The sequence below is a fragment of the Columba livia genome, chromosome 8 (genome assembly GCF_036013475.1).
Source record: "Columba livia isolate bColLiv1 breed racing homer chromosome 8, bColLiv1.pat.W.v2, whole genome shotgun sequence".
NCBI lineage: Eukaryota > Metazoa > Chordata > Aves > Columbiformes > Columbidae > Columba > Columba livia.
In genome coordinates, this window is record NC_088609.1 from 29,348,963 (window position 1) to 29,374,566 (window position 25,604).

At 37.8% G+C, this 25,604-nt stretch overlaps 1 long non-coding RNA gene across 5 annotated transcripts; it reads right to left on the bottom strand.

The window, feature by feature from the left end:
• Positions 1–6,081: 6,081 nt before the first annotated feature.
• LOC110362950 (uncharacterized) lies at positions 6,082–22,222 on the bottom strand. Of its 5 annotated transcripts, none has more exons than XR_010474155.1 (6): positions 21,805–22,222; positions 21,599–21,672; positions 19,701–19,828; positions 18,910–19,015; positions 10,461–10,594; positions 6,082–8,003 (listed from the first exon to the last, which is right to left on the bottom strand). It is a non-coding gene; the product is annotated as an uncharacterized LOC110362950 (long non-coding RNA). The 5 variants fall into 5 exon arrangements; XR_010474157.1 differs by having other exon boundaries at positions 19,701–19,797; positions 21,899–22,221; XR_010474153.1 differs by having other exon boundaries at positions 21,899–22,220.
• Positions 22,223–25,604: the final 3,382 nt, after the last annotated feature.

Consider the following 25,604-nt stretch of genomic DNA (forward strand, 5'->3'; position numbering starts at 1 on the left):
TGAACCACATTGAAGTAGAACATACATTTTATACAGAATTTGGTTGTCATGTTTGTCTCAAGAAGAGTGAATACCCACACATCTTCTGAAATCTTTTCATGGACAATGAAGGAAATGGTTTTTCCAAACTGCAGGATGAAAAATGAGAAAAAAATATTAAATAAAAATAATAGAAAGGTCAAATTCAAGTGAATCTAAAAAGAAGTCAAAAGGAACTTTTAGCCATACATGGTTACTGAATGTAAGTGATAAAGATGGCAAAGCATAAGATACATTGGTAGATGCTAGAGAATAATTTCACTCTGTAACTACTCAGCTGTATGCAACAGGAATTACAATCTTTTCCTTATACAGCATCCTAAGCATCATCCTGAGTAGACAGCAAATACCTTCTAATGTTTTATCAAAACCATGCTATGTATTACCAAGGATTAAACATCTGGAAACATCTGCTGTCTCCCATATGCTAGATCACAAATTTTATTCCAGGAGCCTACAAAGCCCTGGAGAGGTCACCTGAGAGCTGAGCCAACATTTGCTGCAGGCAGATAAAGTATTTCAATGGACCTTAGTGGAGATCACATCTGCTTTCAAAGGAGCTACATTGCTCAGAAACCTGGTGGCTGAGGCATTCTGGAGATGGGAGCGGGGGCAAAGAAATACTGTTTGTAGCTTTATCTATAAATTGGAGCTAATGAGACATACTGAGACTCCCTATGAAGGATCTTGAAGACACATTGGCTGACAGTAGTAAAACAGTTGAAAAGGAAGGTGGTAACTAAAGTACAAGGCATTACTATATTGCCCAACTTCCAGAAAGTTTTACCGAGCTTCTGCAGTGGTTAAAAAACCCCTATTGTAGACCCAGGCAAAGGACTCCATTAGTGTTTGGAAAGAATATCTGTCCTTTGAATATGTTTTCATTTTGTTTGACAGATGTAATCCTCCTGCACTGTTTTGTTGTAATGCAAAAATGAAACTGGTGAAGCAGAAGGAGGCTCTTTTCATTAGGAAACATGGAAAAAATTTCAACTGAAAAAAATAGTCTTTCAGACAGTGTAGTCAAAACCCATATTCTAAGGACAAATAAAACGAAGAAACAGAAAAGGTTAAAAAGGAGTTAAAACCTAGCAGAAAAATTCAGCACCTCTACCTTTAGGGCATGTATTCAATACATACGATATTAAAATGTTTGGTTTGGTTTTTAACAGATAATACTATTTAACTGTATGTGGGAAAACATTTAGTATTTTTTTAGAGTGGAAGCATTTGTAAACAAAATCCCAGACTCAGCAAAAACATCCATCTGGATCCCATGCTGCACAAGGAAGAAGCTGGATGCCCGTGGTTCTGTAGGTTTACACAGAACAGAAGACAGTCCCAGACAGCAACTGCATTCCTGAACTGGCCTTCTCAAATTAGACATTTGCTTCTAATCACAATTGTCAAGCTGTAATAAAAGGAGAAAAATCAGAGCTTTTAAGCAATGCAGTATGGCCATGTAAAAATTTTCTTTTGCTTATAGAATCTTGCCCTCAAATTCTCCCAGGTAAGCAAAAGGAGCCAGGACACCTGGAGGTTTTAGCTGCCTCTCAGAGTAACCAACTCTGTAATTTTGCTGTCATGCAAGTCAGTTTTTAAATTGTGCCTCTGTTCCCCAAGCTGTAACATTCTCACATAACATTTGTGACAGATCTGATGAGTTTTGTTAGCTTTGTGTTCTCGTGTGCTGAAAAGTTTAGAGAGTTCGACTTGAACAGAGAAAAGTCACAAGAGCAACAAGTTCTATCCATGCTCAGCCAGAACAGGATGCAGCAGTAAATGGAGCTCTCTCACGGCCATGAAGAAGTACAGACCAATTAAAAAGAAATTATAACTTCAAGCTGAACTACAATTTTCTTTGCACATCTCTTGCAATGAAAAGAATGAGTGTAGTTTGGTGGATTCTTTCCGCCAGACACACGTCCTAGTACACGCAGCTTCTTACACTATCCTCACTGCAGCCATCTGGGGAATAAATAACAACTTACTTGAACATGGAACAATTGTAAATTAACATATAGTAGCCAAGCACAGCAGTAAGACTCATAGCTATCTGTTTCCCCGTGCCAGTTACTGAATTCCTGAGGGCAAGCAAAATAGCTTACAGCTGATGGAGGTCTGAAGGCTTCATGTGAATCATTCCCTGTCCCTTGAGCATCCTGAGTCATCTTCATTGTGAACAAAACAATGTTATTTATTTATTGCCCATCACTGTAGCATCTGGGTGCCATGCAGAGTTTAAAATCAGTATACTGGCAGGCAGAGCAGTACAGCGCAGGCTTTAGACTACATCAGAAGGTTGTTAGATGTCATGGTTGTTAGTACCAGCTTTTTGCTTTGCTTTGTCTTTTCCCTCTGCTGCTCTCCCTCTAGCAGTTGCATAAGTTGCTCAATTTGTCTTTGCTTTCCCATTGTCTGAGTTTCTGGATGAAGTCAGTGACTAGGCAGAGTTGAGAGGTCAGCCTTGAAAATAAGCAGAGAGCAAGAGTTGGAGAAAATTATATGGGATTTTTTGGCAACATAGCTCCAAATGCTGTTATGTTATCAGCTTCCATTTTTATGTCATCAAAGCCCATTTCTAGCTTCCTTTGTTTCTAGGTGTATCATTCACATGTATTTTAATGGTAACTGAGTTTTCAGACAGTTATTTCCATGCATTTACTTCTCACCAGATAATCCCGTTATGTATTTAGTCATTCACATGATTATGTGAGTAGTTAGAGAGCTGGTTTTTCTCTAAACAAATCCTTCTGCATTCCTTTTGGCAATGCTCCTCTGCTACGTAAACAAAGAAAACCAGGTAGACAATATTTTACTTACAAAAAAAGTCAACAAACCATACCAAGAATTGGTTTTGGGAATTTTTCCAAATTTGACATCTTAATTCTTATTTGTTGAATTTAAACTTCTCAGCCTTAAGCTTCTCTCAGACAGTTAAGATATATACTTGAAGGCAGAGATATATCTTAAAAAATGCACTATCTGCAAAAAAAAAACCAGGCAGCAAAAACAATAGGACAGTAACCTTTACAACATTTCTAACAGTTCTCGCTTCTAGCAAGTCTGAAACTTAATCTCACCAACTTTCAGTAGCTCACATACTTGGGGTATCTGAATTTTGGAGTGCTCTGCAGGAGTATTTATGATTTGTTTCCAGAACTGCTCGATCCTGCTGAGTTTAATGGAAATCTGTAAGTATTACATTCAAACATGTCAACAGATATCCCAGTTAATCACACATACACATATTAAAAAACACAATACACTCCAGACCGGAGGATAGTAAAAAAATTTGGATGTAAAGTCATCCAGTCCTCAGAAGAGCCACTGACAACCCACAAATATGAGGCCACTGGAAATGCTGTATACGCAAGTAATGATTTCCCACATAGAAAACGCAAGAAATCTTATGGACTATTCACTGTGATTTTGAAGCCTGGAAAGCAAGCAACTATTTAAAACCATTGAGCAAAACCAAAATTTCAGCAACAAAAGAAAGAATCCTGTGAAATTCACAACGTGGATTTTTTTGCATTTTTTCTTTTAATTTTCTTTTCTCCTTACCTCTTTGCATTAAAGAACATGGTCCCCACCCTCATGATTTATTGCAAAATCCTAAAAGCCAAAGTACTATCTTGGTTAAGAGCTTGGAAAGCGCACCCAGAAAAATCACAGCTGGAGAAGCCATGAGACTCCTGCAGAGGAATGGCAGCAACTGGGAAAGGGACTGCGATGGCAGATAGCTCCATTAAATCTCTAATTTCTGTTCCCCCATGAATACATCATTGTTTAACTTCTGTCACAGAGGGGACTACAGGACCCCAGTTGTGCAATTTTTTTCTAACAATGGCTTCTGTCTGCATTTAATTATGTCAGCATACAAAATATACTTTCACCTGAAGCAATTGTCATTCTATCTACTGATCCTAAAGACAACGTAGGGATAACTGGTTAGAAACAAATTTTTCTGTAACACGCTATTAGGCAAGGACATGAGAAATAAAGATTTCTCAAGAATACAGTTACATTATACAGTCTTTTCCATTCTTTCATCAGCGCATCTCACATGAAGGTAGAACAATACGTAGAGAGCACATCAAATGAATAGAATTTCAGAAGACCCTTCTGGTTTTTAACCACCTGTTTTGCACATCAAGTTCTCAGGCATCAAAGCAAGGGATATCACTGTGGCCTTAATGCCAGGTGTATGGGAATATACCGGAAGATTGGTGAGGAGGTTGGTTAAGAGTAAATACACTCAAGTGACTTGCAGCTGTCTGTAGAAAAAGCACATACATCACACTAATTGTTTTACTGACCTTGTGTGCTTGATGAGCAGAACCTCAGTGTTAGGTGACATAGGCCTGTGAGAAACTCCAGCCACCTTATCACTATGTCTGAGATTCCTGCTTTGTTGTGAGAAAGATCAGGAGGCTGCGCCTGCCTGAAGCCTTGAAATACAGTCAAGCTCAGCAGGCCCGGTGATCTTCTAACCAAGGCTGAATTTACCAGCGCCTGCGTCCTCATTTGTGTTACCTTATCCATGGGAGCTTAGGTGCTACTTTGGAGATTCCCCAGTAGAGAGGTAACTAAAATAAAACTTGCTATTTGCAATGCATTCATGGCCTCTGGTTCTTCTTGTAACATGTCTGCGTATGTGTTCACATCAGGTGAGTACTGTCAGCAAGGAAAGCTTTGCCCATATGTCAAAAATTAAGCCATTTGAACTTCCATTGGGGATGGGGGTGGAAAAATTCTCAGATCTCTTTGCTTCAGATGCAACCACTCCACATTTGTGCATTCCAAAGGTTGTCTAAGGAACTGCAGGAAATGGAAGAAGTTAGAAAGTATGGTAAAAGAGTATGTATGCAAAGAAAGAATAAACTACATTTTCCTTAATGATTCCCACCAAGTCTATCAGCATTCGCTTTCTAGACACAAAGAAGTTACCTGGTTTCAGAGATTTGTTCCTCTGCACATCTTCATCCATAAGCTACCTCCTTGCTATCCAGGTACTTGCAGCTGGGATCAGCAGTGTCCAACACAGTTCAAGGGCTTCTCTGCAGCTGGAGATCCAGTTTGCAGGAGGCTTCATGCATTGGTGCTTCCACACCATCCAGTTTCGCAGTTCGTTTAATGAGCTGTGCAGATGCAAAATCTCTAGGATATTCTCATTTATACTGCTGTCTGAAGTGGGTCTAAACCAATCCCCTGGTCAAAAAAAAAAAAAAAAAAAAAAAAGGAATCAAGCGTGCTTGGAGCCCCTCTGCAAAATAGCCACTTCACCTCCTTCAGCCTCTGTAGTGCTCCAGGGAAACATTATCCTTCAAATTAAAGCACATTACAGGACCCCACCAGGGGACTGTGCCCAGGCATGCACAGCTCCCCATGGCTATGCCTTGCTGCCCACCATACACACCAGTAGCACATACAACGCAGCTGTCGTAAGGTTTAGGGTCAGTCCTTTAAACCTGCCATGGAGACAGGATCCAAAAAGAGCCAGCAATCCTGGGCAAAATTCAGTGTCTCGCTGGTGGATCAACAGAGACGGTGGAAAAGCTCAGGATGAACACCCGGTATCTGAGAAGCATTAATTCCTAGATGACTTCTCATCCAGACCTCACTCTGCAAGGGCTGCCCTCTGTGCTCCTACAAAGCCAACCATCACCCAAAGTTCAAGCCAGAGGCAAGAATTTACACAGCCAAGTTCTTTGCAGCCTCTCAGCTATGATTCAATGCCTCCTAACTGAGGCAAATGCCCGATTTATGCCTTCTGCGTTGAACAAAAGAACAGGTGGCCAGGAAGTTTTGTTACCATAATTCATGGCCATCTTGTGATGGAAGTTTAAACTATAGCTGTGCTTGGCCCTCTTCAATAGGAAGAAGACTGAATTATCTCCCATTGAAGTCACTAGGAAAATTCAGATGAAATTTGACAGATTATGTATTACTTGCTGGAGTGTCACTTTTCTTCTCTTTAATACACCTTGATTTTTTTATTTACTGTTTCTACATAATATTTTGAGCATAAACCACCTACCACAGTACACAGAAAATAAGTTACAGGTATTGCAATTTACATTTATCTATGAAGTTACTACAGTTTCACAATTATTTCACTTTCTATTATGTACAAACAGTAGCAGACAAAAATTGAACCCAGTGATTCTCTGTAGTCTTCAACCACCAGTTCAAATTCAGCTCAATATAACTTACTATTAGAGATATCACAAAGTAAATGTTATTCTTTCTGAGAGAAGAACTTCCTGCACTCATTAATAATATGCCAAACCTCTGCTAACTCATATATCCTGTTCCTGCAGTTTGGGGAAATTGTTCCTTATAACCATTTAGTAATGTGTTTTATTTCAATTGTTGAATTATACTCGGAGGAATTGCATTTTGGTAATTTCAGTTCCCTGGTTTCTGGAGTAACTTCTTCTATGCCATTCCAAAGGAGAGGAAAAAATACTAATTTAAAAACAAACAAAAAACTCAAAACACACCATTACCTGACAGAAGTTAATGCATAGAAACAGGAAAAAATTGCTGCTGTGCACAAGTATAAGCGAACAAAACCAAAGGCACAGATGGTGAATTAAATGTAATGAGGCACTATTAAAAAGTCAGATCATCCTCAAGAGCTTAAAGACAGTGGGTGGCTGTTACTGATCTGAGGTGAAACTTCAAATGGAGGTTTATGGGGCAGTTTCTTGGTGAAAAACATCCAAGGGCCAGAGAAGGTAAAGCTTTTATGCTAAAGTATCCTACAAAGAGACAGAGAGGCAAAACAATTGTATTATTTTGCAGAAAAATATTTTAATGTTTTGGGTTGATCTAAAAGTTTCAGTTTCATTTTCATGTCTTTATACTTGGTAATAAATTCTACTCCTCTTAACTGACAAAAACAAATCTAAAATTTCCATTTCAATAATGTTTAAAAGGTAACAAGGGGCCACATTTCAAACTGTGAGCAGCACTGGATGTATAATTGACTGTAAATAAATGCAAAAATACCTCATTATCTGCATCTCTGAATAGAGTGTGCAGTTTCTGGAACTGCTAAACAGCTCTACAGTAGGATGCTCAATTACTCACTGGAAAAGTGTGATGTAAATTGGGCTGCATGAGCCACATGTACCAAGAGCTTGGCTCAGACCACATGTCCTGTTCAGGCACTGTTTGTACTGAAACATAATTAGTTCGTTATATTGTTCATCTTCTAAACACTGTGTCCGTGACAGTTATGCCCTCTACCTTCAATGTTCTTTTATCTGTTGTGCTCTTGTTCTTTATTACTGAGTCCTGAGCACTCTATTCCATCTGTCAACACCAAATATTATTTCTGTTATGTAAACCATAAAAGCAGGTTCAGTCCTTTCTGCATTCACTGTCTGTATTCATCTCACGACCTACTGATCCACTCAAAAGTGAATTACTACTGAATAGCTTAGTGGTTTGTGCTATAGCACCTGTGCTACCTTTCAGGGTCTCTGGATGGATATCTCAGTATGTAATTTGCAAACACACATTATAATAAATTACAGAAGATAAACACTTTTTTTGAAAAGGAAATTAAAGAAAGGGTATTCAAATTTTTAAGGAACTGAATATAAACCAGCTATTTATATTTTAGCCATTAGCAGACAAATTTAAAAAGTTAACATATGGTGCTGGAAGTGTTTTATACATAGAATTTTAGTATTTTACATAAAAAATCGTGTTATTATAGGGTATCACTTTAAATTGCTTAGCAAGTTTAAATATCTATTTTTTCAAAAAATCACTGAGTAATTTCAAAATTATTGTCCTTTGCTTTATTTTTCTATGAAACAGACAAGAAATTTGACATAGTAACACTTTAAAAACTTGATGGACAGCTTAGTAATGTGAAGGAAAGCATGTTTAGGAGTTTGTAATCCTTTATCTTCATTGGTATAGATCTGAAGGTGCCAGATCACCTAAAACAAAAGGTCAGGAAACAAAATAGAGTAGCAAGTATAGCAAAAAAAGCAATACGCCACATTTCCACTTGATTTATTCAGACCATCTTCAAGGTCACTTGACTTCCAGTTAACAATAATAGGCAGTATATGGTCACTTAATTGCATAGAAACTAAATAGATTAGCATTGGCAGTATTCAATTGTGAAAACAAGTCATGAAATAGAATTAGCCCTTGTTACGTGTTCTTAAAGAAGAACAGTGGAAAAACAGGTAGTTTAGCAACAATACAAATGCTGCCAGACAGAACCCAGAAAAGAATTTCCAGAGTGCATCATCAGCCTTTATAACACAAGGACTGTACTATCTGAGAAGAGTAGCTAGTAAGAACCAGTAAGTAAAGGTCTATATTCCTATAGCAGAGTGTTCTACAGCATCTGTTTATACATCTGCAAATAAAAGGCAAATAGTCTTGAAAAGCTGCTGCAAGGGTATTTATGAAGTTTGCCTGGAACTGGTTCCTCAGTAATTGAGGTGACAAAGGCAACTAAGAAAGCAATCGAAAAGGCAATGAATGCATTTAGAAAGTGTATCAAAATTAAAATGATTAAACACCTGAGGCTTCTCTTACATTTCCTAATTCAGAAGAATTCATAATAAAGGACAATTTCTATATTACCATTCCCTGGCAGTTAAAGGTTGCAAAAAACACTGTGATACAGTTGTCCATCCTCTGCTTCATCGTTTATTATCTTTCCAGTTTAATCACACAAGCCATTACTGTATGCATTTTAGAGACATAAATATTGAATCTGAATTTTAAGATAAATCTCTCTTTAATAGAAAAAAATCCATCTTCAGCTCTAGCAAACCACACTACGAAGGCCAGCTGTGCCACAGCACCCCCTCCAGCACTTCTTGGTCTTGCTTAAGACTGGGGGTTATCGGTTAAGCTTGGTTTTTCAATCTGATGAAAAGACTGCTCCAGCACTCAGCAGGCATCCCCCCAAACACCTTGCTGTTAAAAGAAAGGGACCGAGGTTTGCTTTTTGTGCTAATCTTCTTCCAGTGCTGTGTCACAGTGTCTGGGTTGCTCTAAGACCAGTGTGCACCAGTTTTCCCACTGACAGAGGCTGCTACACTGCACCACAACCCCTTCCTCAGGGCTGGTTCCACAAATCCTGACACTACCTTGGCACAAGTGAGTACAGCAAACGAGTGCTGACTACTGCTGTGGCCAGAGAATTAAACACCGCTGAGATGACTACACCTGATATGCCCGCAAAGGTAGCCAGATGCAGAAAATAATAAACTTACAGCTGAGAATCCATAGGAGGACCTGTACTAGCAGTGTTCTGTGACTCCCAGCACTACTGGGACCAGAACGGTGTATCTGACAGGATGCCTGCAGTATTATACTGCACTACCAACCACTCCCAAGCTATGCGGACTTCTTCCTCACAGGTACCAGCTCATGGCCAAACACTTCAATTTGGACAGACCTTAGAAAGAAATTAAATCCAGACACTATGCAGGATGAACAATTACAGATTCCTTGGCTGTTCACACTATTCTGTATCCAGGAATTCTCTGCAGGAATGGGTGATTTAAAAGAGTGTCTTCATGAGTAACACTGAACACAACAAGGAAGTGAAAACAAAACCACAAGATGGAGAGAAATCCTTTGCTAGCTTAAAAATGCATATGTTTCAGATTATTTACTTAAAGCTTCTTTTTCTTAGCTTCCGGTATATTTTTTTGTGTGTTATAAGTGGGACTGTCAGCAGGAGAAGCCAACCTCAGGTTCATTCTTTAATCAGTTTTGGGCAGAGTACATCTCTGTAGGAAGTTCTAACAGCTTAGAGTACAACTGGGTAAATGACAGGATGCTTGCTAATGAAAATTAATTTCATACTGGGTTCTATACTTAGAGCATCATTTTACTTGGAGAAGCTATTTTCAATTAGGATATCAACTTGTACAGAACCTATTTGAATACAACTTCAGAGGCTGCATTTCGGTGGTTTGTTATGGGCTTGAGTTTGAGGAGATATGAACTTTCCTAACTTTCAGTGCTGAACTATGGGACCTGCAATATTTCTCCAAGCGCTCAGGCCGCTTTTTCCAGAAAGGCATAACTTCAACCCAAATTGGCTAAGCCTAGTTTGGACACAACTTCACTCCAGAGGAGAAGCAGTGCAAATGCAGAGAACTGAGCAGTATAGTTGGGACTGCACCAAACCATTATAGAATCAGCCCAATGAAGAAGCTAAAGGTGGGATTATACTCTGTTTCAGATCCAGCCTGGCCAGTACGTGAAATAACTGCCCCAGCTGCCTGTTGGGGCATTGGGCTCTGCCGTGGGAGAGAAGCTTGTCTCCAGATGCTCCATGATGAGCATCAAGCAAAATCAGTAGCAGTTAAGAGTTATCTTGGCACGTTTACTTTAATAAGACAAGACAGCAACTACATTACCTGCTCAACTGGCAGAGAAGTTGAATGAAGAATGAAGAGTTAGGGGCCAGAAAGTTCTTTTATTGGCACAGCTGGACTGAGACAATCGGCTTATGGAAGAGCAGAGACACCCTTGATCCCTTCAGCGTTTGTTCCTGTTGAGTTAGATCATAAATCTCCTTTAAACTTAACATTTACAACTTTCCCACTATTCAAACTAAGTCTTAAACCCACTGCCTGAAGACAAGTAGTGTGCTGCACATCTATCACAAGGGGAACTGAGATTCAATAAGCAGGTGATGCTGTGTCAGCCCTGGAAATTGTATTTGTTCTACCTGTTGCAAATATGGAACTAGTGAAGTAGCAATGGACAACCCAACTATGCACAAATGTATTTATAATATATGTAAACATATTAGAAATAGTTATGTGTGCACAGATATTATTTTAATAACACATTTTATGACCATAAAGATCCTTTTATGAAAAAGCCTTTTTGGCCAACTTTCAAATTAAGTTGTATGGTAAATAATACATTGTTTATTCTTATCAATCATTTTAATTTTAATTTATTTTTATAAATTAATGCACTACTCTTAATGAACTACTAATCCACTGCTTAGCCGATAATAAGAGAAGACTGTGTCCTGTAGTCCTGTCCCACAGAGTAAAATGAACTTCAAATATTAAAAAATAGTTGAAAATTATGGATCCAAGCCAATAAAAGTATTGCTATTGAGAGAAATACAGGCTTACCATTTTGCTTTTTAAAATCCTTTTTCTCAAACTTAAAATATACTGAAAAAGGGAATCTGCTAAACTGATCAAGAATTCACAATGAGAGACCAAAGGAAAGAACCAAGTCTGTCTATTCACAGAAGTGACTGGGTGTGAGACGAAACTGGATGTAGAAAGAAATTTAGGTGGTATATAAAGCAGTAGAACTGATAAGCACTTTAAAAATTTGGGGGTAGACTGTATTTTCAAAAGTGGAAAGAACAATTATCTTCTCATTCGTTCTTTGCTAAGACTTAATGTAATCAGAGTAAAAACTACACATTTTTAGTACAAACAAAGAATAAGTATTGTGTGCTAAAGGAAGAAGATCCTGGAGATTTCTCTACCACAAGTGACAGCATTAAAAAAAATGCCCAAGCCTGTGGTTGCAAAGCAAACTTCCAAAATGCAAATAATAATGTGGACCTGAAACAGTGATCCAGGACCAGTATCTCGTAGCAGCCTCAACAAAGAAATTATTGCTTTCTTACATAAGCATATATAAATTCAGTTAGTGACTGGTGCCTTTTATCACATCAAGTGAGTGTCTGTCTTAGCTTGAAACTTCAAGTGATTAACAGTTTTAAGCGTATTTCAAAATGGCAAGAATAAGATGGAATGCTATGATGATTACGGAAAAAAGCCACTGACTTGATCTTCAATCGCACATTATAGCAAAAATGCACATCACACAATCATTCCAATATATTAGCATAAAACCCACACAGCAATGAAATATAATTCAAGCCATGTGAAATGACAGGAACAAACCACAATAAAATACACACCATATTAAAAAATTCAAACCATTCTATTGGCTTCACCACTACTCAGAAAAACGTAGCTGGCTTTCTTAGAATTGCTTAATCTAACTGTCACATCTCTGAAGATGTAGTCACAGACTGTGCTGGCAACTTCTAGACAATGTAAGCTCTCCAAGAGTATTGCATCCATAACCTTGGTACTGACACATGGCAAAACATGGGTTACCACATGTCTGCCCTTGTTTTGTAAGCTGTGATAAATAGATGAAACCACTTCGTGTATACAAAGCCTTTTTACCTCACACCATTGTTTTACTGGCTAGACAGCTTCTCGGACTGATTATCTGTGGTTACACCGCCTGAAACAGTCACACCATCGGGTGGTCCTTCGTTTTTGCCTGCAACAGACCCCAGGTATATCCTGATACTAGTAGCATTGCCCCTGCCAACAGCCACAAGGAAGACAGCATTTGTGGGATAAGGACAGTGGGAAATGACCAAGTTCCTTACCGTTGTATCTTAACAAGGACTTCATGGCTCCATTTTGGTTGTAACAAAAGAGAATTGCCTGATCCAAACCTGAGATGTCACTATTTTACTTTATGCACAAGCTGTGGACACCAACAAATCAAAAAGGTTTGCAGACTCCAACCAGAACCATCAGAGCAAGTCCTTTGGGACAACTTCACAACACTTGGCACAAAGACAATAAAATATAAGAATTTTACATGACACATTTTGGTCATATTAATGAGCCTTTTAAATAATAGATTCAGTTTCCACCTGCAAATGATATTCTGGAAATGGAACAGGTGTAGTTCTACCAGTTTACAATGCCTTTGGAAGAAGGATGATAATAGAGACATTTGCTTTGCACAGATGCCACCTCCCATAACAGAAGGACAATGATGGGATGGTAATCACTAGGCTAATACATGTTCCGTGAGGTCTATTAACAACTGAACAGCTACCAGCGCAGGCATCTTTAAACTTTGCACTGGTTCTGGAATGAGCCCAAATGTCCACACCTAGCTTTATTACAAATGGAGCTACACGTAAACCGTGGAGTGAATTCAACAACAGAGAACTCCATACTCAGAGTAACTAGAAATGTTATATATGTCAGCTTTCTAGCAATATTATTCCGCATTTCTTATTCTTTCGTCACCTTCGTAATTGGTTCTTTTAATCTCTGGACAATTTGTCTGTCTAGGTGCAAAACAGATTACATCTCTGCTGCCTCATCAGGTTCCTATCCCCTATTTGAAGGCAACTATTCATCTCTAATTTGAAAATACAAATATTTATTTTAGCATTTTAAACTTTTAGAGAGATATCTGCCTTTGATGCCTGAAAATTCATGTCATATAACACAGTGCCCAACTTTTCCAAACAAAGATGAAGTTGTTCTCTGAAAAGAACTCTAATATCAACTTCTGCAGCTACTGGGTCAATGAGTTGCAGAAAAACAATGATTGCTTAAGGTCATAAACAATGCCAGCAATTACCCTGGAAGGCACTGACTCAGAGATGCTCCCATGACTCAGATCACCTCCTTGGCTTCCGCTCACTCAGACATGTGGCCATTTGCTTGTAGCCCATCCCTATCATCTTGCATTTTTTCAGCTTTTTGGTCAGTGAATGGACAGACAAGGGTCAACTCAGCTCACATCCTTGAAAGGCAGCCGTGTTCTTCAGCCCACACATTGTCACATTATAAAGATTTAATAATATTAATACTAAAACTTATCAAGACCACACCAAATTTAACAAGGTTGTAGTTATTGGTTTATCTGGATCTTGGGTACAACTCCAAGGTGTGTGAAACTCCCCAGTACAATAACTCAGGACTACTTGTGGGAGAATATAAAGTCAGTGCAATTACTGCTGTGTCCAGTAATCAATGAGTAAGTCTTTTCAGGAGGGAGCAACACTATGGGAGGCATTCCACAACCCAGGGTGGGATTGGTTCAGGAAGGCTGATAAAAGTTAAACACTGAAAACCCCAGTTATTAAAGTAAGTGTCTGTGACTGGGAATGTTCACAGCAAGTAGAAAAATTATGCATCCTTTCCACACAGATACTTTTCAAACCAGATTAAAACTTAAGGAGTCCATACTCTTTCTACTTCTACTGTTACACAGCAGTACTCCACAATACTTTCCCATGTCTGGGAAAATCCACACCTACTATAGCAATAGAGACATATCTTGTGATTCTTGCTACCCTCATACATTTTCTTTCTTCTATCTCTGGCAAAATGCCTTTTTTTGACCAATGTGAATGATGACTTAAGTTGTCCAGTCAGTTGATTTGCCACCATTCCAACTTCTTTGCTCATACCAGTGAACGAGAATTGGTTTTGTTCTTTTTCAGAGGTTTATAAAACTTTTGAGTTTACCTGTGTAGGTAAGGCAGGAGGTTATGTGACACAAATTTGTGTTTCAGAAGTACAATTTTCAACACAAAGATTTGAAAATACAAGATAAGGACACCAGATCAAACTACAAGTTACTACATGGCTTTAGTGAGCTGTACACAGTTTAGATCTGTACACAGCAAACTATTAAGTAATTTGAAACTGACTCCAGATTAATTTCCCTATTTTGTAAGCCTAGATCTTTTCAACAGTTGTGGAAAAAAACCAATACAAACCAGAAAACAGTCCACCTTCTTGCTTCATTAAAAACATTTTGCACAGCTGTTCATACTAAAATATAAATTAGATTCTCATGGTATATTAGACATTCAAGCCAGCATTAAAGTCTCCAACCAAAATCTCTACATTCCCAATGGATTAAACTGCATTATGTTCAAAGCCTTTGTGATGAAATTGTACTGAATAATTCTACTGTTCGCCAGTTATCAACATTTAATACAAATATGCTGTTTGTGTCTACTGAAACTACCGCAGTGTAGACCATATCCTGTAGTCAGGCATCTCCACCTGAAATTCCAATTAAAAAAAAGTAATACAAAATTTAAAAGAGTTTACAGATCTGGATTCTGACAGAGTGAGGACAGAAGCTGTGAGGACTCTATGGAAATTTTTCAACCCGCTGCTTTCTTTCTCAGACCAAGGAAGTTCCAAACCTCCATTTGCTGGTGTTAGTGGATCATTCCTGCCATTATTTCAATTAACGTGTCCTACATGACTACTGGAAATACTGTATGCCAGGTTTTCTTAGTAATTCCTGAAGACTTATTCTCACTTCTTCCTCAGTCCCTACCTTTTCTCTACACAGTAAGGGAAGTGCTTAGCCTCTTTTGGATTATGATTTATGTTTAGATTATTGCATACTGCTATAACTTTGTTTTTTCTTTTTTACTAAGTATAACAGCTCCTTGAAGCCATAGTAAAAATATACCCCATCACTACTATAAAGCATTCCCCACAAAAGCGAAGTGTGGTCTCTCATGGTCTCTCACAACTTCCTACTATTTCTTCATTTTGTCATCAAGTTCATTAATGATTCAACAACGATTCCTGTGGCACTCTTTGAGTTACATCCTCTCCCTTCTTTTCTTCTTCTAAATGTCTCAATCTATGCAAATTTTAGAGGCTCTACATTTCCCCCTCCTTGACACACTTGATGTTGTGGGCAATGGAAATAATCCTTTATGGAAGGTTTGTTTTATTTCATAGCTCAATTTCCTCCTGCTTCTTCTCCTCCTTTTCTTCCATCAGTTCCTCTTTCCATAGATCTTTCGTATTTCAGAGACTTTGATTTGACATCTTGGCAAATCATTCAAACTCCAAACTGCTATCTTCCTGCCTCCTGTCCCACTTCCACCCCAATTCTGCACTAACAATAATAGCAGAATAAAGCAACCAGGTAACACACTGATGTTAAGAATATAATTAAAAGGCATTAAGAGGTTTCAGTTGGCTTTCTTCCCAGTTTTCAACAATAGAATCAGTACATTTTAATTATGAAAATAATATACTAGCTATTTTTAAGATAAGTGCTTAGCTAAAATAAAACCATAGCCAAAAGGTATGAACACAATTTGACTACGTATAACATATTAGTTATTCACAAAATTTGCATATAATAAAAAATGCAGTAGCTTAATAATACAAGAAATTGTAATATTTTCTATGTGGTAACACAGGTACTGAGAATTATTTGATCATTATGTATAATAAAAGTATAATATATACACATTTTTGTTTTTCTTTCTAATGATTTTTTTTTTTCTCAGAACTGTTGGAAAACTGACTTAGATTGGAAAATGAAGACCAGCATCACGTTCGGTTGAAAGCACAGATCCTTCTTAGTTGTATTAATACTATTTATCTTATGACATTGCCTTGAAACTTCAATTTTGGCAGAGCCCTCTGACTTCTTCAACACCAATAAATAAAAAGAATCAGGGAGGAGTCACCCACAAACAAGCATACTGTTTAATTCCTAGCATACCCTTGGCACAGCTTTGACCTTCACAAATTAACACCTTCCCAGACAGCTCATGAACACAAAACCAGCCATAGCCCATGTTGGAGACCATTCCCAATATGCAGTTTGGATGTCACCACTCTGCTTCAAGAAGGCAATCAAATCAAACACGACATGATCTGTGCCACTCCACTTGGTCTTAGAGAATGGCCTAATTTTACTTCTCGAAAAGACAGTCTGTTGCAGTAGGTGAGATACATGCACAGACCAAGAGATCACTAGGAGAGTTTACAACTTAAATGCGGAAACCTGAGAATTAATTCGAAAGAAGCATCATAACCCTCCCTTGTAATGGTCTCCTAATTTCCGGGCCGATGTTTTAATGGCAGAACCGTATTCTTTGATTTGTGCGATACCTTCCATTGCTTGCAACTCTACCAATGTACAAGATTTTCTAATTTCTATGTTTGATTCAGGCTTTTATATTGTTTATTCATATCTACCTGCCTATACACACAAAAGCACATATTTCTGTTATATGTAATGTATTAGTGCTTGACCCTACCAAGCACAAATCAAAAACCAATTCATGAAATCGTCATTGCAAAACATCGTTGAAATAAAGAAAGATACGATATCTAGAACTAAATCTCATACTTGATGGACAGTAGGTTCAGCTGTGAGGGTTTGATTTTGTTTTCTGTGCTACTGGAATGTAAAGAAAACAACAAGCTGGAAATAACTTCATCGTGTTAGATTGGATCTGTCATTAACACATTATTTAGCTTTTAACACTTTTCAACATTTTTGAACACTAATGAGGACATCTTGGGTAAAAAAAAACAGGGAATACATAATCAGAAGGCTCAATAGCTCCCCTCATGTAAGATAAGCTGTAATTAAATAATGTTTTATATTAAATTGAACTAAATTTAAAGAGCAATATTCTAGTGCCAAGACTTCGATATACAAGGTATGGCTCTGAATTTGCAATCAGATCTTACCTTGCTTATCTGCACAAGGAGAAACTCAGCTATTGAAACTTATTTGATCTGGTTTTGTAGGAAATTATTAAAATATTTATTTTCCTGGTTTTTAATCCATTCTAGGATATACCATTCTTTAGATACGGCCCAGTTATTACCATGCCTGCATGACAGCATTCTTTTATATGTAATTTTTAAGTACACCCACCTTATATCATAGAATTATTTTAACATGTGGTATTATTGTGGAAATCTTGCCAGGAAAAATAACTATAATAGAACTGCCTGCTTCTGCATCCACAGAGGGAAATACAATTAGCAGAAGCCATGACTTTTAAAAATAAATGCATAGCAATGGATACTTAAAAACCTAATTATTAATTATTTAGCAACACAGGACTAAAAAGCTGAGTATGCAAATTTACACTATATTAATAGAGAATTATCGAGGTTTCAAATTTAGCAAGCAAAGCTATGAAAATAACTGAGTTTTTTGTTCACTGGTTAAAGCAAAGAGAATAAAGCTATTTTTCAAAATCAGTCTGATGATAAAACCAAACTATTTTTAGGTTAATCAAAACATTTAAATCTATTCAAAGTGTTTATTTTTGTGTGTTTAAGCCACTATTAAACTTTGCAATTTTTCAAATAGAATGTTTTCAAAACGAATAAATACCGAAACATTTTAACACATCTTAGCTAGGGTTTCTTCCCACACATACTCTGAAGAAAACTATTCATAACATTCAATCCCAAACCATAAATAACCGTGAATCTTACAAAACTGTGGCAATTCAAAGAATCTGAGAAATTCCTGATAGGGCTGGAAAGTTAAATGATGACATGAGTTTATTAAGAGTGCAGAGTTTCTGAGAGAAACTTCTAAACTGAAGGATGTAGAGAAACTTTTCGGAGCAGTGACCTGTGCCCATGTCTCCCACTACCAGGTGGTACTTTAACAACTAAACTATAATTTATGCTTCTTTGCTACATGAATCACATTTTTTTTTTCCTCTCAGGAAGCAGATGATCTTTATAGAAAAACTAAATTTCTTAGAACTTTTTCCTGGGAAGCTGTTAATTCAATTCCCTTTAGTCAAGACAAAGAACTAAATCTAGGCTTCTTATATTTTTATTAGTTGTTTGGTGCTGTACTAAAGTACATTTTCAGTATCAGCAGTAGTGGGATGCATATATACATACTCAGAAGAGGCAAGTCAGTAATTCATATAGCACTTGCATACTGTTTTTAAGTAGCTGGCACCATAGAACAGCACTCTGTTGCAATGATGCATGATCTTTTCACGCAAGGTATTTTCAAAGAAAAATTGTTATTAAGAAAGCCTCAGAAATTATACTAGCTTTCATCAGTTGAGAACTTCACCTATACAGCTAGTTCATCTTGCATGATGTAATAATAATCTAAGTAAAGTTAGAAGCAGGTTAAATAGAAACATTAGACTGTACATGGAATATTGACAGAATATATTTATTACCACAGACTGGAAGTCTAGACAGCAGTAAAGATAGATTAAAATAGTACCTCTCAAAGAATAAAAGTGACAGTGTGGTCGTAAAACCTATGCAAGCAAGGAACAAGTATCTTTGAATGAGTTACACAAGGTAGCAATCCATGAATTTCACGGGAACTGCAAAAAAGAACAAGATTTCAAACCACTATAATCACTAAAAGTAATGAAATAAAGAATTGCAACTATATTCCCTTCTCAAGCAAAATTGCCACTTAAATCAGTGAAAACTTTATCTAGGGAAAAACATGAAGTACTGGAACAAATTGAGTACACATTTTTGAAAAGCTTGGTGAGAAAGCATGAAGAAAGTATTTGGTATCCTCCAGGTAGCCAAAAAATCCTTACACAAAATCATTTTGAAGGCTTTGAATTATTTTTCACAGTTTGCATAAGGACTTAGCAAAACAAAGGCCACAATGACTAATCAAGTGAAGACGGAAGAATAAACACAAGCCTCCAAAACACTTTATTCCCCAGTCTAAATAATATTTTAAGACAAGGACTTATATCTGAGTTCAAGTGTTGTTAAGGTAAAGTGAGAGCATTTCCTTGAAGCTGAGCTTTAAAATAAATTTGGCCCTGAAAAAGGTCACAAAAGTAGATTGAGTACTTGTGTGGAATCAAGGCTGCAGGGACACGTCTCCAGCTCTACATCCAAGTCAGTCCTATGGCTCAGTAGCCTCAGATCTCATGTTTTCTAGGCAGAGGCAAACCAAAGGTTTCCACTCATCTTTCGAGGGAAGTGACTGCTATCAAGCTGTGCCACAAGTCGAGAATTAACTATAGTCGGTTACATACTCACCTCTACTTTAAGCTGCTTTCACAGCTAGGCCTGCAGCAGGAGATCCCATCCCATCTTGTCCCCAGGCCAGCCAGCTGTTCTTCTTTCAATCTCCGTGCTGGAAATTTCAAGTTGTTAAGCTCTGCAGACTATAAAAAGCAAAATGCTTGTGATATATGGCTAAGGAGGTCTATAGAAAGGAACACTCTCCTCCTTTTTTTCTCGATTCACAGGCAACTCCAGTAATGAGTAACACCGTTATTTAGATTCTGTCCTGAAGAGTACTGTTATTTACATTGAGCTTTATCCATTCACTCCAACAATAGTAATGGTAGAACTCCTACTTTAATACAGGCAGACAATTGCCCTGCATGTTGTCATCTTCCTTTATGGCTTGACCTTCAAGAGAATCACTAGGGTCTTAAGACGGCAAAAAGACAGGCCAGCACAATAATTTGTTGTTAATAGTTTTGTTTCAAATTCCTGTTCTTGACACAAAGCAGCAAAATTAAATCTAGATGCCTGGCATTGATTTTCTCTTGAATACTCAGGAAATCTAGCAAGGAAAAATTTAATTCTCTAGTATCTTGCTGACTTTTCCATGGGTCTTCTCCAAGACTGAACCATTATCACAAATCTAGGTAAGTCCAAAGCTAAATGACTGCAACCAATAATAAATTCAAGGAATTAAAGTGGACTATTCCTCTCAATTCAACACATAAGTGTAAATCTCCTGTTTTCTTATCTATATATATATTAAAGAAAAAGCAAAAGTGAAAAACCTGCAAGAATAAATCAAGGTGGTTAGAGTGGGTAATGCAGACAATCCACCTCTAACTTGCTGCTACTCATAACCTCAAAATGAGCTCCAACTTTTATTTTACACATGGCACAGTTATCTTGTGTCACTGACCTCTGCAAGGCATCATAAATACAAAGAGATGAGCAAGGCACACCAGTACTTCAGTAAGGTACACGAAGTAAAAGTTTCAAGAACAGCCACTGCCCAATATAATAAAAAAAATTCAAAGTTGTTACTAAGTCTTCAAGGCATACCTTGAATGACATGTCCAATGTACAGCACTTGACTCTTAGAGGATCTCAGTGTGATGAAACCACAACTCCTCATCTGCTTCAGTAAGTCATTTTTTTATTGAATTATTTTCTACTTTTCCATTAAAATCCCCATGGAAAAGAACTGTAAAAGCGTTTACGACTCGCTTATCTTCCAGCCATTAAAATCAGTTCCTTATATGCCCGAGGTTAAACCTGTCCAAAATATTTGCCAAATTGGGGATTTAGAGAACTGCTGGATAGCTATAAAAAATGTTTTAGTACTTAGTGAAAAAATGAGCTTTAACAACAAGGTGAAAAGGAACATTCTAGATAATGGCTTGCTTTTTTTGAAATAAGAGACAATAATTCCCACTATTATGAGGCAACAATCTGATTTTTGAGAGCATGGACCTGACATTCTAAATCTGCATCATGAAATCTCACTGCTACGGCTGAGAATTTGCTTTCACTTCTTTTCCATTCCCCTGTCTTTCAAAAGAAAAGATTCTTACTTTAGCCAAATGACTACAATATAAAACCAAAAATGTTTAGCTATTAAACCATGTTACCAGCAAATCATTTTTATCTTTTCTTTTTTCCATAGACCTGCAGTTTGATGGATGCAAAATTTTTCTTCTGGGACATTTCAGAAGTATCAGGGGAAAGAACTACTGGATTCTTCATGGTCTTAATAAACACTTCATGAACTCGGTTTTCGAATGATCACCTAACCAAGCCATTTGCTTCAGCTGAGACAAATGACATCTTGATTTAGCTATGAGTGTTCAAAATTACATTTGAACTCAATTTTAATAATCCAATATTTGAGCTGTAAAATTAATACTCGCATCCTCATTACTTACCAGGAATAAATCTTCCATCAATTCATTACATTAAATGGATACAGCTCACACATGGAGACATTTTAATCACAGTTCTGAAACAACATGCACAGTACACAAGTCTATAAATGAATAAAAGGTATTTGTACCAGCTTTTAAAAATTAAATATCTGACAGCTTTGTAGAGACATGTACATTACACAAGTATAGCTACAATTAAAACATACTTCTGTAGCCAATGCTCAAAACAGGAAAGAAAAATAAAAACTCAACAATAATTTTTAAAAAAAAAAATCAAATAAATAAATAAAAACCACCAACCACACCACAGTCAAGTATCTGTTTATGAAGCCAGTTAAAACAATTGAGGATCTTGCCCCAAGCTAGTCTCTAGCACCTCCCAACCTGCAAGAGTAGGTTGGGTGAGCATTTCTTATCTGCTTCCCTGCAAAGACACCACACCCTAAACAACCTTCAGCTGAACTTTGAAGGCTGATGAAGGGAAATTTAAGCAAAGCCAAGTAAATTTCCACAGTAACAGGTGAGAAGCTTTCACACAATCCCTTTGCTTTTTCAAGATCAAATTAACTTTTAATAGCAGGAAGCTTTTTCTCAGAACTGCAAATCGCGATTATATTCATAGGAGCATGTTGCAGCGTCATTCCACTCCTCCTGCATGTTTGCAATATCAGATGGAGATCTACTGGAGATGAAGGGTTAGGGAAAGTGAGGGACAAGCTAAAGAGAAAGCAGGGAAAATTCAGTACTATTTTTAATGCTGATAACACAGCTGCAGGCAGAACAGTTTATGGTAGACAACAGTGTATAAGAAAAAGTAGAATACAGTAGAAAAATAGGTAATATGTTTCTCCGCATAACAGCTTTGTTGTTGAAAAGAAACAAAGTGTTTCAGAAGAATGTTTCTCCACAATGGAATTGAATTTAAACTTCCAGAATGCACAACCACAGCTGCAGGCCTGATCCAGCCAGAAATACACATTTAGTCATCCCAATAATAATTGTATCATTCAATCTCCTTTACAGAGTTCCAAAAACTGGGGTCTGATAATATTTTACATTATGCTGGTAATAAAACTCCTGCCTCATTAGTATTAACCACAGGCTAACTTTTCTCCTTACTCAACCATATAGCCCAGATTCATGTTTCCCAGTCTCTCAATTTAATAAAAACTACTGGCTAATACTCTCGCTGATAGCAGTTGGACCTCTGACATCTTGCTGCCTATCCCAGCATTGTGGATCTCTCACCATTTTACACTCAGCACCTGTGATACTCGAGCTGCCTCCTGTGTCCACAGAGGTATAGGAAGGCAGGGGATAGGTGGCTCAATGTGTGTGCAGAACATCCCTCAACACAGCAGCAGAAGCAACAAAACAGTAGGAACTCAAACCTGGGAAATAAACACAGCAGATGGGGGGACCAAACCAGGTCTTACCATAGCTAATACGTGCTTTCATGGCGCTTTCTCCATCAAAGCATCAAGTACGTATTCGTTTGCAGATAGGGTCAAAAGTAATCATGATGCTTTGCTGAATTAAGTTCATAGTACACAAAACAAGACTTCAGGACATGGCCTCTTAAGTTATCTGTCAAAGCTCTTCACACCATCATGGAAAGAATTAGGCCCATCACAGTGGATACAGAACTACCAGCAAACTGTGAAACTGGCTTCTTGTGTAGCCAGGAGGAGTTCCAGGAATAGCAAAGTCAAAGGAAATAGCCTCCGGAAAACTTGCCCACACATGAGCTGGATAGTAAAATCCAACCAAAGCAAAGAAATCCCAAGGAACTCTTTGTATCAAGGGCTCAGAAACTCAGCCCTTTAAACAGAAAAATAAGATGCAAACAGATCCATCTCGTTTCAGAACACCCCTTTCTCTCCTACACCACTGCCCATGAGAACAAGACACAAGCAGGAGGGCTGAATCAGGGCTTTGTGCAGGCAGTGACCATGAAGGAGCAAGTTGTGTTGAGAAAGCAGAGACTGCTGCACACTAAGGAGCACAAGAGGAACAGGAGGTGAAGGCAGAGGTGACTTCTGCTCTGAGGAGAACAGCACACGGGCTGCATACTCTTTTACACAACCTCAGTTTTCTCTCAGACATCAGCTTTGGTAAATTCTCCCAGAAGCTGCCCTAAATCAAATTCCAGGACACATCAGTAATGTCCTGCACTTGATGCAGCCAAGGTCCCTTGGAACCATGCCCTGAAGTTGCTCCACATGTTATCTATTGAGTTTTGTATCCTGAAGTAGAAACAGTGCTACTTTTTCTGTGGCTAATCAAATAAATTGGTTTCAGAAACAATGGTCACCAGAAATGGATCTGGAACAGGGTGGCCAATGCCTCCTGACTAATCCATGAACCTGTGAAAAGAGGAAATTAAAAGATGCAGGTATAAACATCTGCAGGGTTCTGAAGTAGACACCTAGATTTCACCTCAGTCCTATTTTAGCAAGACAAACCTCTCAGGGGACTCATCTGTATTCCTTAACAGATCATAAAATATACATGATATTCCCCAGCACCAGCTGGCTCAGTAGGAATGTTCAGTGACAAAAACCAGCCATCCTCTTTTGGCAGCATGAAAACAGTGAACACATTTGTGCAGGGAGTCTTTCCTCCAAATTGGTACAGGGTGTTTCAAAAAGTTGGGCCCAATTTCAAATGGAAATTACTTTGAAATTTGGTCCATCTTTTTGAAACACCCTGTACACTGCAGACCCATGTAGTACATGAGCCTTGTCCAAATGTGTGAAAACGTTAGGTATTTGACATAACATCATTGCATTTCTGCATCCTAAGCAGTGCTTTACAAAACCACTGGGGTTTTTTACATTTTCTTTCAGTAGATCTTAGATATCAGCTGTACTACAGCAGGACAACATGCATACTAACTTGTGACTGATTTCCACGAAATTACCAGGAATAGTATTTTTCACTTCAAAGAAAGTGAAATAATGGTCACAAACCACTATTTTAAACTGAAAGGCTCTGGGCGAAATCTTTGCAGAAATGCTTTACCGAACCTTAAGATTTTAATGTGCAGACACACACACTGCTTGTACCACGGGCCAGTTACATCTTGGAGCTGAACCCAGGCTCCCTCAGGCACCAGAGCACAATGGCTCTTGGACTAGATCAAGTTCCAGCTGTGCTGAGCTTCTCTGATTACAACATGGTGGCTAAGAAAATGCATCACTGTACCTTGTTCCAGGAACTCAGGGGTTGCCCCATTTAACTACTCAACATTTTACGGCTCTTCCCCAGACCACTTTAATCTTTCCCTGCCACTCAGATGTATTTATCACCTAAGATAACATCTGGGTTTTACAGAAGGAATGTTGACACATCACTGAGGTCACAGCTGATACAAACCCCTGCTTGTTCATTGAAGTTCTCCATGCTGGCTGCAAACAGAGTGTAAGTCCAGAAATGTATTTCAGTTATGACTTTAAAAAATTTTTAAAATGCAGAGGTTATTCTGAGAAGCTAAATCTCAATAATAACTTGTCTACCTGCATTCAGAAATGTGTTTGTTTCTAAAGCAGATTTCAAGATTAAAGAAGCAATGCAGGAAAATCCAGTTGGGGGGAAGCAGGTTTTACTAAGTTTCTTGCTAAGATCTGAATAATAAATAAATGGAAAAACTCTCCTCACAGTAATTTCAATTTACCTACTCGGAGATACTGACAGAGACCAGCCTCATCAGTTTTAACTAAATCATTTGTTGTGTGAAGTTTACTACTCAATGACATCAAAATGGTATTTAAAAACTGTTCTGATAATGCAGTGGTAGAGAGCCACTACACACATTCTTTTATTTATCTCATTGTTAGACTTTGAACTTTATAATGTTCTCTGTTTGCTGCTGTCTTAATTAGCTCAGCTGAACTAATCTCATATTCACTTGATAGAAATTCATTACTACTTATCTAACACATTTGTCACTGCAAATTGCCCCTGTCCTTTATGAGAATGCTGCAGCATGGCCATTCTTTCATTT